This window comes from Benincasa hispida, chromosome 12 (genome assembly GCF_027475165.1).
Source record: "Benincasa hispida cultivar pf3 chromosome 12, pf3_genome.v1.1, whole genome shotgun sequence".
NCBI classification, from domain to species: Eukaryota; Viridiplantae; Streptophyta; class Magnoliopsida; order Cucurbitales; family Cucurbitaceae; genus Benincasa; species Benincasa hispida.
This window is the reverse complement of record NC_143489.1, coordinates 34,880,222-34,895,283: the sequence shown is the minus strand read 5'-3', so window position 1 is coordinate 34,895,283 and position 15,062 is coordinate 34,880,222. Positions and strand designations below refer to the sequence as shown.

The 15,062-nt window shown below is 36.1% G+C and overlaps 1 pseudogene; it reads left to right on the top strand.

Annotated features, from left to right (window-relative positions):
- Window positions 1-4: 4 nt before the first annotated feature.
- Window positions 5-6,889, top strand: LOC150031959 (uncharacterized; annotated as a pseudogene).
- Window positions 6,890-15,062: the final 8,173 nt, after the last annotated feature.

Here is a 15,062-nt window from a genome sequence, read left to right as displayed (position 1 = left end):
GACGATGAAGATATGCATTCGTCTTTTGGATGCATTGCTGAGTGAAAACAGGTTTCAAATGATTAGTAAACCGATAAATGTCAAGTTTTTGTCGTGGTTTATTAAAGGCTCTGTTATGGTCCCTTATTCCAAACCTTGAACTCATTCTGTAGTGACAATTTGCAGATTTATGATACCATTCGGAGTGGATCCATAGCCATTGTTGCATCAACATTGGATTCCTTACTTGTATATGAAGCAAGTAAATATTTATAAATACCCGATTGGAAAGCTGAAGGTACAGCCAGTAGGCATTATTGTATTTGCTGCTGTCATGGCTACACTAGGTATCTCTTGTTTTGTAAACCAGTTTGAAAGTGTATTGATTTTCTCACAGTCATTTGAACCATGATTGAGGAGTAGGAAAGTCTAGTAATTCTGTTGCCTATCTACCTTATATTCCTACTAGAAATGAAGGCCCCTTTCTCAATTATAACAAGTGAAAAGATTGACATCCACTATTGATGGTTATTACATCGATGTCTTGTAACTAGCAAAGACCATGTCTGCAATTTTCTATTCTAGGATCTTTAATTTTTGGATCAACTTGGTTACGTCAAAATTTCATATTACTTTTATTGGTAGCAAAGCATGATTATATATGATTTTGGTTCCTTTAACAATGCGGAGTAGCTAAACCGTTTGGATTTCTTGTTTAGGCTTTCAGGTATTGCTTCAACCAGTAGAACAACAAATTCAAGATAAACCATTTGAAAGTCTATCATTAGAACAATTCATCTGGTTGTGTGCAATTATGACCTTTGCCACAGTAGTAAAACTTGCTCTCTGGTTATACTGCAAAAACTCAAGAAATGATCTTTTGGATTCATTGCTGAGTGAAAACAGGTTTTAAATGATTAATTCGTTGTATACTAATATGAGGAAAGATGGGTTAATTCTTAATGTCTTTACATATAATATACTTTTGAAGGCATTGTGCAAGAATGATCGTGTTGATGCTGCACACAAGCTATTTATCGAAATGTCAAGTAAGGGCTGCCCACCTGACGTGGTTAGCTATACGACTATGGTGTCTTGACTGTATAAAGCAGGTAAGATTGATGATGCTAGAGAGCTAGCGGGAATATTTAATGCAAATGTCTAGATAGAATCCTTCAGCATAATACAAATGTTTAGAACTATATGAAATGCTATCGTGCCTTGTGGAGATGACATTTAGTTTAATTAGGGCATTTAGTCTTTAATTAATAGTTGGACCTCGTCTACTGATTTATTGTTGGATGTTTAGATTTTGTTATTGCTCCATAGAACTACATGTTGGATTTGTGATATGTTTCCATTTGTTAGGTATTTTATTCATTGTTAACTTTTCTTCAAGTATTTATAGAAATAGTCTAACTCTAAGGACACGAGTCTTGAAATATATCTCGAAATTAATCTTTAGAGTTCTCATTTCTTATTTGATATGGTTGTTAAGAGTTCTCATTTCTTATGCTAACTACTTGTGTTTGTTGGCTTTTGAAATCACTTCTTTCTGTAGATTTTGTTTTTTGGCATTTCTTTTCATTGATAGGAAATGAATCCATGAATCTAGAGGTAAAAGATCGACTGCCCATGTGACAACTTTTGATATTTGAAGTAAAGTGAGTAATCAAATTTGAGTTTTTGTAAAACATTGTTGTTTATGTTTGAATGTCTGAAGAAACCTACAAGGAGAGTTTTTGTAAATCATTGTTATACTTTTTGTGACAAATTTTGAGATTTGAAGTACATTGTGAGCTAAATTTGATTATTGATGTATGTGTTCTTGAATATTCATTTTTTGGGAATTCTGATAGTTTTATTTAGAACAAGTGGTTGTGGAATATTATTGGGAGTGTGTTTCTTTGAACATGTTCAAGGTAAATATTTGGTTTTGTTGTGGTAGCATTGTTATGCTGCCAAAAATTTTCCATCATCTTCGTAGCTCATATCTAGGTAACCAAGCTTCTCTTCTTCAAGATCTTGAAAAAAAAGATTCTCTCATCTATTGATATCAGCTCTTGAGATCTATCTGTTTTTCTTGGAAGAATATGTTTAAATTGGCTATTTCCTATTTTTTTTCTTCATGTGTATGAGCTAAGAAAGAAAGATTACTAAAATAATGTCATCTTTTGTTGTTTCTTCTTCAATATTTAAGACACCTTTGGAAGAGACATGGAAGGCATTGTCATCGTTCATATGTCTCCGCCACACGCGCTGCCAGGTTCGTTCTACCCTATACTTTTAATGATGTTGTTTGTGTGTTTTTTAGGTGTTTGGAAGGGGTGGGGAGGAGATGGATTTATTGCAACAACAAGGGATTCACGTAAAAATTGTTCCTGGTAAGTGCATTTTTGAATGCTTGCAGTTTTAAGAATAGTTAATAAGTTTTTTCAAGTGACTTTAATGATATGAAAATTCCCGTTTGAGAAGTTATAGTATGTTTATTTCTCTTTGGACCATATTGGATTAGAATGTAACACCCGTTTATGACTCATGGGTACTATTTATTTGTAGTTTAGATTTGATTCAAGGTGCTTGAGTTTGTGGGTTGCACTATGGTAGTTTGTGGGTTATTCATGCACTATGGTAGTTTTTGTGACAACTTTTGAGATTTGAAGTGAGCTAAATTTGCTTATTCAGTATGTGTTCTTGAATATTCATTTTTGGGAATTCTGATAGTTTTATTTAGAACAAGTGGTTGTGGAATATTTTTGGGAGTGTGTTTCTTTGAACAGGTTCAAGGTAAATTTTTGGTTTTGTTATGGTAGCATCCTTATGCTGCCGAAAATTTTCCATCGTCTTCGTATCTCATATTTAGGTAACCAAGCTTCTCTTCTTCAAGATCTTGAAAAAGAAGATTCTCTCATTTATTCGACTATTGAGTTTTCTTGTTTTATAGGTGCAACAAAGGAGTAAAGATTTAGTATCGCAACCTCTTTATGCTTTTTCTTGGGGAACTCTAGATCCAACACATTCACTACAAGAATTTTGCCTTGAATGTACCATTTATACACATTCCCAATAAACACGATTAGTTGAATAAGAATTATGATCACATTTTCACTTTCAATCCTTTGTCTTAAACCTTTATTGTTTGTGATCCTTTGAACAACAGTGGTCAGACAAAGATGCCGATAACCAACCACTGTTGAAGCTGGGGGAGGGGGGGGGGGTCTGTTCAAGAAGAATTATGAAGGGATCCATACTTACCAAGTGGAGAGGGATAGTAAACTCATAATGTTTGTATTACTTGTAATTTTTGTTTTCAAGGCCTGAATTATTGTATGGCCATTTAAATTATAATTTTATAGCAGAATTTGCAGATTAAATGTAATAGATTTGCATTCCATACATGAATAAATGTCATAGCCGCAACGTTTGATGATGATGTGTCATGTTATACTTTTTGACCGAAAAAATGGATTTGGCAACGGAATTTAAAAAAAGACAATAATTGATCAAATGGATAGATCCTGGGCTTTAATGTCGATTTAAAGGGCTTCATTTAATTCTTGGGCTTCAGTTGCAACCGACATTAAAGGGCTTTAATGTCGGTTGCAAATTTCATTAAAGGGCTTTAATGTCGGTTGCAACCGCATTAAAGACAGTGTTATTAAAGCCCTTTAATGTCGGTTTTTAACCAACATTAAAGACAACCGACATTAAAGCCTGAAATTCTTCTACTGACAATGAACAATTGAGGATGATTTTTATGAAGATGAAATAGGAGATATGTTACAAGAGTGTAGTTATAGAGGTATGCAAAGGATGCCCAATGTTGATACATTTACTGAGATTAATGATACAACATCCACATACATTAGACATGATTTTGAGGGTCGATGGATTGTTAAATAATCTATTAAACATGGTATGTCATTTACTATGGTTATATGTATTTAAATATTTAGATTATATGTTTTTTGTGTGAATAATTTTTTATTTTTTTATTTATTTTTTTGCAGATTGACATGGAAACTTCAACAAGTAGCAGCGAGGATGATAGAAATATGATCCCACAAAAACATAGTAGAATAAGTATGCCACGTGGCCCAACTACAATGTCTGAGTTGGCACAAATAAGGACATCAGGAGAATGGTTGACCATCGGTTATAATGAACATGGACAATCGATTGGATTTGGAGGAAAGAAGATGCAGAGTTATATAGGAGTTTGTGTTCGATAACAAATTCCTATAATATATGATTCTTAGAAAAAAGTTCCAAACTATTTAAAAGACAAACTTTTTTATTATGTAGCGGTATGTTTTCTAAACTTTTAATTCATGTGCATAGTAGTTTATTAGTTTATTGTTTAACTACTTTTTTCATTGTGCAGATGTCGTTAAATTTGGACTGTAAGTCCAAACATTATATACTAATGTCTGCATCTAGGAAGTTTCGAACTTTCAAGACAACGTTGACTCAAAAGTTCATACTTCCATTTAAGGATGAACCCTCAGTCTTGCAATTTCCATCGCAACAATATTCTCATATAGAGCAAGATCATTGGACATCGTTTGTCAATGAACGATTGAGTGAAGAATGGGAGGTAAGTCATTCACAATAAATTACATGTCAACATTATCATTGTTTTGATAGGTAACTTCAACTAGATTTGTTGTACAGAAAATCAATCGTGTTAAAAAAGAAAGATGTGCGAAATGTAAATATAATCACCACATTTTTCGGAAGGGCTATGCGAATCTTGCCCAAGAATTAGTGAGTTATTCAACTTAAATTAAATATTTTATTCTAATATGTTTATGCTAATTAAATATGTATGTTCATGTAGAACCTATCGAATGACCCTTCTTATTGGTGACTTTATGGAAAGAAGCAAGAAAAGGAAAGAATAATGAATACTTTGATGAAGTTACTCAAGAATGTGTCAATCGGATTGTAAGTATATATTACGCAAAATTTAAGATGACATATATATAAGTTTAAGATAATATAGATATTGTGTGAAAATTGTAATATGTTTTACAGGATAAATTGATTGAAGTTCATGAAGGTGAAGATGTTGTCACCGAAGCATTGGGTACGGAAGAACATTGGGGACGTGTTAGAGGAATGAGTGATTTTGTTTCCCATTCTCAATATTTCAATTTAGTAAAACCAAAGTCCTTTATGAGCCAAGAAATTGAAGGAGGCTCCAGTCAAAAAAATGTTTGACATGGTAAAGTGTCAAGAGAAAGAACTCACAACAGACAATCTCATCAGTCCAAATCATCTGTTGGAAATGTTGCACTAAGTGCATCTGAAGAAGATACTGAGAAGATGTCTAAAGAAGATTTGGAGGTAATTTATTTATTGTGACTGTTAAATTTTAATCATATTATACGTATTTAACCATGCATGACATAAGTTCTTTTAAATTTGTTAAGGGGACACCATGCCACTTGGCTATAGGAACTGTAGATAATATTGTTGCAGTAGCCACAACATTTGATGATGATGTGTCATGCTTAATTGTTAAAGTTCTAATTGACATGCTCATTGGAGAAGATTTGTCTATACCAATTCCTGTGAAGGGTAAAATAGAGTTCTTAAAGCAAGCAATGGGCAACTTCGTAAAATGGCCTCGTAAACTTATAGTTATGGTTGACGAGAAAAAAATATGTTTCTTTTTCAGTTTATGAGTTTGGTTATTTATTATTTTTCCTACTTTGAATTTTTGTAACTTTGGTTATGGTAGGATCATTCATCAATTAAGAGCTTCAGTCAGTCCTCCAAATATACTAACACTAATGGTACTATCAAATTATTGAACGGACATGCCATGCATAACATGAACGATGTAGACATGATCCGTATCTCTTTGGACGAGCATATATTTTGAAGAGAAAAATTTATTTATTTAGGCCGCGATGATCTGCTCCAATATTGCAATATGGTTGAAATAGGCTACATGTGTATTTTGACATACATTGCGTAAGTATTACTCATCTAGATTCACTTGTGTATACTTTGTTTCATATTGATAAATAATAACTTTTACTTTGTTTAGGTATCTTTGGGATGAATGTGATCGTGATATTACGAAGAAGTTTTTTATAATTGATCAAGCAAGAATATCGCCACATGTGAAGTCTCAAGATATCCGATCCAGAAATTTAGCCAATCAACTAGAAATTGCTAATTTAGACCAATCAGTCCTCATTTCATATAACACAGGGTAAGTAGATACAAGTTCTTAAGTTATTTTTAATTTTCATTATACACGTACTAATATTTCAAAATTATTGCTTATTATAGTTATCATTGGATATTGATTGTAATCAATCTACAAGAAAATTGTGTTTATGTTTTGGATTCTCTTCAAAGCAAGGTTCAAGTGGATTTTCATGGAGTTATAAATATGTAAGTGTAATTGAACTTTCTTAGCTCTTAATTGAAGTATTTATGTTTAACTAATGTTTTTAAACTATTTAGTGGATTGAAAACATGACAAGCCAAGCACGATCTCCAACACTATCAGTCTTCTCCAAAGTGGAAACCTGTAAAGGTAAATTTGTATTCATTTTTTAACAATTTATGTTCATTCGACTTCTTTATAACAATTCAATAATTGTTTTCAACTTCTTTATATGCAGTTCCCCCGTCAATTAGATTCTGTAGGATGTGGGTACTATGTGCAAAAGTATATACACGAAATAGTGCATAATCCTACTACTCCCATTACTAGCCTCGTATGTAAATTATTTATTTTTTATATAGTGCTAGCTTTAATTTAATAAAGTGATGTAAACTTATGTTGAGTTTATCTCTTTTTTCCTTTTTGTAGTTCAATACAAAAGATGCATATACGCAAGGAGAGATCGACGTAATTCGGACCCAATGGGCAAGTTTTGTTGGCTGATTTGTGTAAGGATGTAACTCTTGTTTTTTGTCTCCATAGAATGTAAATGCTAGCTTAGAATGAATGTAAATTTATCTAACCATGATCTTTGTGAATGGAATTAGTACTAATATGATATTTGTGAATGAGAGAAATGATGGCTTGGTGTAAGTATTCTATGAAAGTCTGGTTCTGGTATTGTGATTCTTGTTTGTAGATAAATTCATAGGTGGAAGACATGATCTGTTTATTATTGGAAGTTGTATTCATGGTATTGTGATTCTGGTATTGTGATTCTTGTTTATTCATGGAATTAATACTAATTGATATTTGTGAATGAGAGAAATGATGGCTTGGTGTAAGTATTCTATGAAAGTCTAGTTCTGGTATTGTGATTCTTGTTTGTGGATAAATTCATAGATGGAAGACATGATCTGTTTATTATTGGAAGTTGTATTCATAGTATTGTGATTTTGGTATTGTGATTCTTGTTTATTCATGGAATTAGTACTAATTAATATTTGTGAATGAGAGAAATGATGACTTTGGTGTAAGCTGTATTCTATGAAAGTCTGGTTTTGGTATTATTTTGCAAATTTTGGTGGATAAATTCATAGGTGGAAGACAAATATTGATGAGTATATGTAATGGATTAGAAATATTGATTCTTGTTTGTGGATAAATTGATAGGTGGAAGACAAATATTGATGGGTTCGCCATGCAATTTTTTTTACACTTTTTAATATAAAACAATGACAGACATTTCCTGACCCAACACGAGACATATAATGTCGTTTTTAACTTATTTGACCAAAAAAATGGATTCGGCAACGGAATTTAAAAAAAAAACGGACAGATTCGGGCTTCAATGGCGGTTAAGAATTAAAAAAAAATAGGCTTAACCGACATTAAAGACCTTTAATGTCGGTTGCAAGACCTTCAATGTTGAGACTTTCAATGTAGGTTACAACCGACATTGAAGGCTGCAATATTGGTGTTATTGAAGGCCTTTAATGTCGGTTTAAAATTGACATTAAAGGCAACCGACATTAAAGGCCTTTAATAACACTATCTTTAATGCCAGTTGCCAACCGACTTTAAAGCCCGAATTTCTTCTAGTGCTTCTCTAGTATGACCTGCTTAAGCTGCAACACATTCGACACACACAATCTACCTTCATTCGATAAGGCACCATCTGCCGTTATTTGGAAATCCGTTCTCAGTCCCTTACTTGCCTCCTCTGCCATCTTCTGGAGGTTAAGATCCTTCAACTTTTCACGTACAATTTTATCCATGAGGGTGAGTCGTAGTTGGAATGAGGCCAACAATCCACCTGTTTGTTCTACTTCCAAAGTCGCTCTGGAATTCCTGAATTCTTGGATCAATATGCCCCTTATTGAACAAACAGTAGCTTTAGACCCAGTCAACTTCCTGCTTAAGGCATCAACCACTACATTGGCTTTACTAGGGTGATACTCAATCAAACAGTCATAGTCTTTGATCAGTTTGATCCATCTCCTTTGCCTCAAATTTAGCTCTTTCTGCTAAAAAATGTACTTTAAACTCTTATAATCAATGAAAATACGGCAACGCTCCCCGAACAAATAATGTCTCCAGAGCTTTAAGGCTAAGATAATTGTTGTTAACTTCAAGTCATGAGTGGGATAGTTACCTTCATGCTTCTTTAGCTGTCGATAAGCATAGGCTACCACTTTTCCTTTCTGCATCAACACACAATCTAGTCCCTGCTAGGATGCATCACAGTAAATTACAAACTCCTTGCCTGGAGTGGATAACATAATATGGGCACTGTAACTAGCCTTTGCTTCAACTCCTGGAAACTCCATTCACAATCTAAAGTCCAATAAAACTTTACATCCTTCCTGGTCAGATTCGTTAGTGGGAGGGCTATGATCGAGAAACCCTCCACAAAGCGCCTATAATAACCTACTAGGCCCAAGAAACTACGAACCTCAAACACATTGGTTAGTCTTTCCCATATACGACTTCCGTCTTTTGAGGGTCTACACTAACTCCAGCTACAGAAACTACATGCCCCAAAAACGCTACCTGATCTAGCCAAAAGTCGCATTTGCTGAACTTGGCGTACAACTGCTTTTCTCGTCGTGTCCGCAATACTATTTTTTAGATGGTTAGCATGCTCCTCCTTGTTGCCTGAATATACCAAGATATCATCAATAAAGACTATGACAAACTTGAGATAAGGGTGGAATATTCTGTTCATCAACAAACATAACCAGAGCATTTGTTAGGCCAAAAGGCATCCTCAAAACTCAAAGTGGCCGTACCAGGTTCTGAATGCAGTCTTAGGGACATCCATCTCTTTCACCTTCAGTTGATGGTACCCTCATCTCAGATCTACCTTTGAAAATACTGTAGCTCCCTTCAATTGATCAAAGAGATCATCAATACGTGGTAACAAATATTTGTTCCTGATCGTTACCTTATTTAACTGCCTATAATCGATACACAGTCTGGAAGATTCATCTTTCTTCATTACAAATAGAACTGGAGCTCCCCAGGCGCCATTCTATACAGAGCTTGCGATATAGGGGTCGTGCCATGAATTGGGTCAATGGCGAATTCTACTTTCCTATCAAGTGGCAAGCTTGGCAACTCTTCAGGGAATACGTTCAGAAACTTTTGAACTATTGGTACGTTTCAGTTTCAATTTTTCATCGTGGGAGATCACTACATGAGCTAGATAGGCTTCACATCCTTCCCTCATCAACTTTCTGGCTTTTACTGCTGAAATAAGGCTACCTAAAGTTAACCCCCTGCATCCCACAAGAACTACTTCCTGCTTACCTGGTCTCCTAAAGGTCACCTCCCCTTTTATAGCAATCAAAAATTACATGATACTTACCCAGGAAGTCCATTCCTAGAATTGCGTCAAACCCTAGAAAGTCTAAGGGAATTAGGTCGACACAGAAATCCTGGCCTTCAATCGACTCATCACAACTCCTATACCAATCACTTACTACTACTACATCTCTCATAAGAGTAGAGATATACAAATCCTCTGACATACCCTCAGGCAACCTATCTAAATGTGATTCAAACATGCTATATACATAGGAATGTGTGGCACCAGGATAAATTAAAACATAAGCAAACTGATTACATAAAGTCACATTACCAGTCACCACATCTGGAGCTTCTGTGGCTTCTTGGTGCATAACTGTGTACACATGCCCCTGTTGCTGAGGTCAATTTGCTACACCCTTCAGCTTTGCACCACTTGTTCCTTTTCCTCTACTCCCAGCACCTCTCAGCTGGTTAACAGTCTGAGATGTCATCTGCTGTACTACTGAAGCCCCTCAGGTTAACTAGGGGCATTTCCTCTTGAAATGACCTATTTGCTCACATTGGAAGCAAACACCACTCCCGCTGTAACATACCTCAAAGTGCTATTTACCACAGTTCTAGCACAAGGGCTTCCGGTCTGTGCTGGCGACTGACTCGCAAGAACGTGCTACACCTGGCCGACTAGCTGCACTAGTAGGGTTGGAATTCCTTGTCCCTCGGCTCCACAGACATAACTTGGTCCTTCTATACTTGATCATCATTCGCCAAACTCCGCTCAAACCTGAATAGTGGGCTCCACCAGCTGGTTAAAGTCCACCCAGTTAGTGTAGAAGTTACTGGAGTTCTAATCTCCTTTCTCAATCCATTCTCGAACCTTCTACATCGGTTCTTTTCTTCCGCTATAATTGGAAGAGCGTATTGGGATAGTTCAGGGAATTGATGTTCATACTTAACCACTGTCAATGTTCCTTGCACAAACCTAGGGAACTCATCCCTTTCAGCCTCTTGAAAAGAGCTAGGGTAATATTTGTCTTTAAAAGCCATCCTAAATTGAGGCCACAATAAAGCACTTGAGCTGTCCCGCCTAGTGAATACCACATTCCACCATTTTTCTACTCCTTTTTGCAAAAAGAACACAACGAACCCAACCTTACGGTCTCTATTTGGTTCAACCATACCTCCACCTCTGTGGGGTCAGCAGTTCCCTCAAAGACCACAACACCAAAGGCTCGAAGCCTCTCAATGCCATACCTCTTTTCTGGGTTAGCCTGTACTGCGCTTACGCTGGCCGCCAACATTTGGCAAATTTTGTCAAACACCCTATCCTCTAATTGAGGTCTACTCTGGCCTGAGGTGAATGAACTCTTATTCAAGAGTACCTATGAGCAGAAGTAGATCTTTCCAATTCATTGTGACAGAATTTCCACATATACATTCAAACATACTAAAACGCATTCACAATGCTAAAAAATTGACATGCTCAAAAGAATAGTAAATAAGAGATCGAGAGATCATACCAGTTGAAGGCTTCTTCTTCACAACAAATCTTGCTTTTGCTGAGATGGTAAGCTATTTCTCAGCAAAAACCAATCGTCTATGTCAAACAATTTCCACACGAACAAAAGGAAATGGAAATGACACCACCACTCAAAGCCCCCAGTATTCTTAGAGTGAGAATACAAAGGGTGGGCTTTGTTCGGATTTGGTATAGGGAAGGAGGAAGGGAGATCGTATACAATGATCAAGCAAGTGGGAGATAGGTTCGTCTATCATATATACAAAATGCTTGATCGTTTAGGTGAAGTATACGATCGTGTAGGAAAAAGGTAAGCGATCGTCTAAACGATCATGTCGGAAAAGGTAAGCAATCATCTAAACGATCGTGTAGAAAAACTAAGCGATCGTCTATACAATCATTTAGTAAATATTGGGTGCTAACGATCGCTTAGGAAAAGGTAAACGATCGTTTAGTAAGTAGCGTGTGTGGGTGTAATCGTTAAGCGATCACTTAGCATTATCGTATAGGTAAGCGATCATTCAGGCACTATTGTATAGGCACAGATTTTCTAAGCGATGACAACTTCAACACAATGTCCGTGAATACCATGCTTAACACACCGTGAGCTATTTATGCGTCTCAAAGTGATCTTTCAACTTACTCATCCATTATTAAAACAGGAGAGACGTCATCCCATTACCCTTTTAACCATCCAATTAATAGATAAATCATATTCATAACTTATGAATTAATATCATATATTAACCATATTATTTTTCCTCCACTAGATATAAATCATATGTATATCCAATTTTCTTCAAACTAATGTATCTCATACATAATGTTAATTATACCATATATAATTAACTAGTTCAATTATATCATATATAATCGAATTCCCTCTTGTCAATTTGAACATTCCAAATTGACCCAAAAACTAACTCTCAACTTGTATCCAAGCTACAAAGGGGACTTTATAGACCTACGGCTTGAAGCTCCAACGGTACATGAATAGTTGACTAAACTCTTTAGTCACGATATCCACCATTTGTTAACTGCCAGGCATTCCACTAAAGACCGAAAGTTGAACTCTTCTTTCCATAGATATATTTCTATGTCCATTGGATATAACCAATCATCAGTACAATGACCCTTCACAGATGCTCGTAATTACAGCAGGCCAATTTATCGTTTTGTCCTTGTAGTTACATCTTACTCCTCAAGTACCACTGATCCCTCTAATGAAAGATACAACATAGTCCTACTATATGTGAACACCTCTTGGGCCATGAGAAGATATGTGGCACCACATCGTTCAAGTCCCGAGATCAGTCCTTAACCCATACATCGGGGAAGGAGTGAACTCCATCTTGTGAAGCTGAGTTCCTAGCTCCTAAATCAAACGAATCCTCAAAGTTGTAGGTTTAAGTCGGCACTCTGGCCACTCGCACCCATTCAAATCAAAGGATTGCCCTCAATGGCAGGAGTTCTCAACTCACTCAGGATTGAGATCATGTTACCTATGGTCATCCTAGTGAAGTGAAGTCTCAGTCATGAATGGAGTTATATGATGAGACATTAACATTTCGAGGTCAGGTCTGTTGGGGTTGATGTCTTAAAGTCTCGTGTTCTGTAGTTTGTAAATAGTTTGTACGAACACTTGTATTGTATAATATATGATATTTTACTTCACATATTGCTCAGTTGCATGTTTTATTTGCTTTACCACAAACTAATAAACTTAAAATCCCTGATTATCTGTATGTAACTCAAATATATATGTGGTAACATACAAGTAAATCATGTCTTGAGTGATAACCAAAATGATTTGTAGTATATGGATATAGGAGGGAAACCTTATCTTGGTAACGCTACGGATACTGCCCGCTTTGTGGAATGGCCACAAGTATTGTGACTTGTCACAAATGGTCTGATCCTAATCATTCGTGTTGGGAACATGCGAGCGGGGGCATCCTATACAAAGAGTTTGTATAAGATCTGACCACGAAGTGTTAAAGTCTCGTTATATAACACCGTTCATGACAGAGACTTCACTTCACTAGGATAACCATAGGTAACATGACTTCAATCCTGAGTGAGTTGGGAACTCCTACCATTGAGGGCAGTCCTTTGATTTGTATGGGTGTGAGTGGCCAAGTCGCCGATTCAAACCTACCATTTTGGGGATTCATCTGATTTGGGAGCTGGGAACTCAGCTACACAAGATGGAATTCACCCCTTCCTCGAGACAAGGGTAAGTAGATAGATAGCTCCATTAAGGGCTGATTTCAGGGCTTGAACAATGTGGCACCACACACCTTCATTTGGCCCGAGAGGTGTTCACACATAGTTGAACTATGTTGTATTGTTCATTAGAGGAATCGGTGGTACTTAAGAAGTGAGATGTAACTACAGGGGGAAAACGTTAATTTGGCACAGCTGTACTTACGAGCATCTGTGAAAGGTCACTGTACTGATGATTGGTTTTATCCAATGGACACAGAAATATATCTGTGGTGAGAAGAGTTCAACTTTGGTCTTTAGTGGAATGCTTGACAGTTAACGGATGGTGAATCTCGTGGCTAAAGAGTTTAATCAGCTATTCCTAGACATATGCATGAACTCTCTCTCATTCCCAAGACCTTATGCTTTGATACCAACTTGTCATATCCCCTCCTAGTTTACCCTCTAAAACCGAAAGGGGACATGACGACAGCAGTTACCGACCTATTTACCAGCACTACCTAACTTAAGTGAAACCTGCTTTAGACCTCAATATGAAAAAACGACTTGGTAGTAAAACAACTATGACTTTAACCAGCATAAAAAAACTTAATTTTAATTCCAAAACAACAAACATAAGTCCAACAAAAGCATAAGAATGAACATGGATCCCAAAACAAGATTCACAAGTCCCAGAATCCTCTCAAAATATATGTACATCAAAACAAGGTTAATCTAAGCTTCTTCCTTCGATAATCGAGCTTTGACTGGCAAGCTATAGTGGGTTAAACTGCGAGGAAATTGACCGCTACCTGGGAAAAAGGAAAACAATTGAAAACAGTGAGCTGGTTACCCAGTGAGTGACTCATAGAAATACAGTTCTTCCCAAGCCTTTTATATGCATTAATGTAATTAAATAAACATGCTGGAAATAATCTCAAGCAACTTACATAGTATCATACATTAATTATAGTGCCATAATCAATCATACTGTCAAACCTTAGTTGAGAACGAACATTCATAGCTCATGCTCCCAATGTCCATTCATGGCTGTGAGACCCATACTTTTCAACATGCATGCTTCACAATTATAAACATGTAGTTTGCAATACTCTTTCATTCAATCTTTCAAGAACCTTTCTTCAAGTATCCCTCGATCGTTCAACAACTCATTCAACAGCATGAACTCGAACGCAATGATCCGAAGTTGATCTCAACGAACGAATGAATGTACCTTGATCACAATCGAGTTCAACCCGATCTTCGAACCTCGAACGAAAATAGAACACCACAAGAGTTACCTTGGTATTCTCGATGTGAAAATCCAGGAGTTGTGGGCTCTGTGTGACTTTGGATAGAGGAATGAATGAGGTAGACGTTTAAGTAAATGGGAGATGGATGAAGTCTATCGTATAGACTAGATACTTGATCATTTAGTAAGAAGAAGCTTATCATATAGACTTGCTACTCAATCGTGGAGGAATGAGTAAACGAGTAACTATCGTATAGTAAACTTGGTACTCGATCGCGTAGTCTCTCTATGCTATCGTTTAATAAAACACTTTTACTCGATAGTCCTTCTGTGAGATTAATCCAAAAAAATATATCAATCTTTTGAATTTTGAAAAACCATTTTCCTTTTAT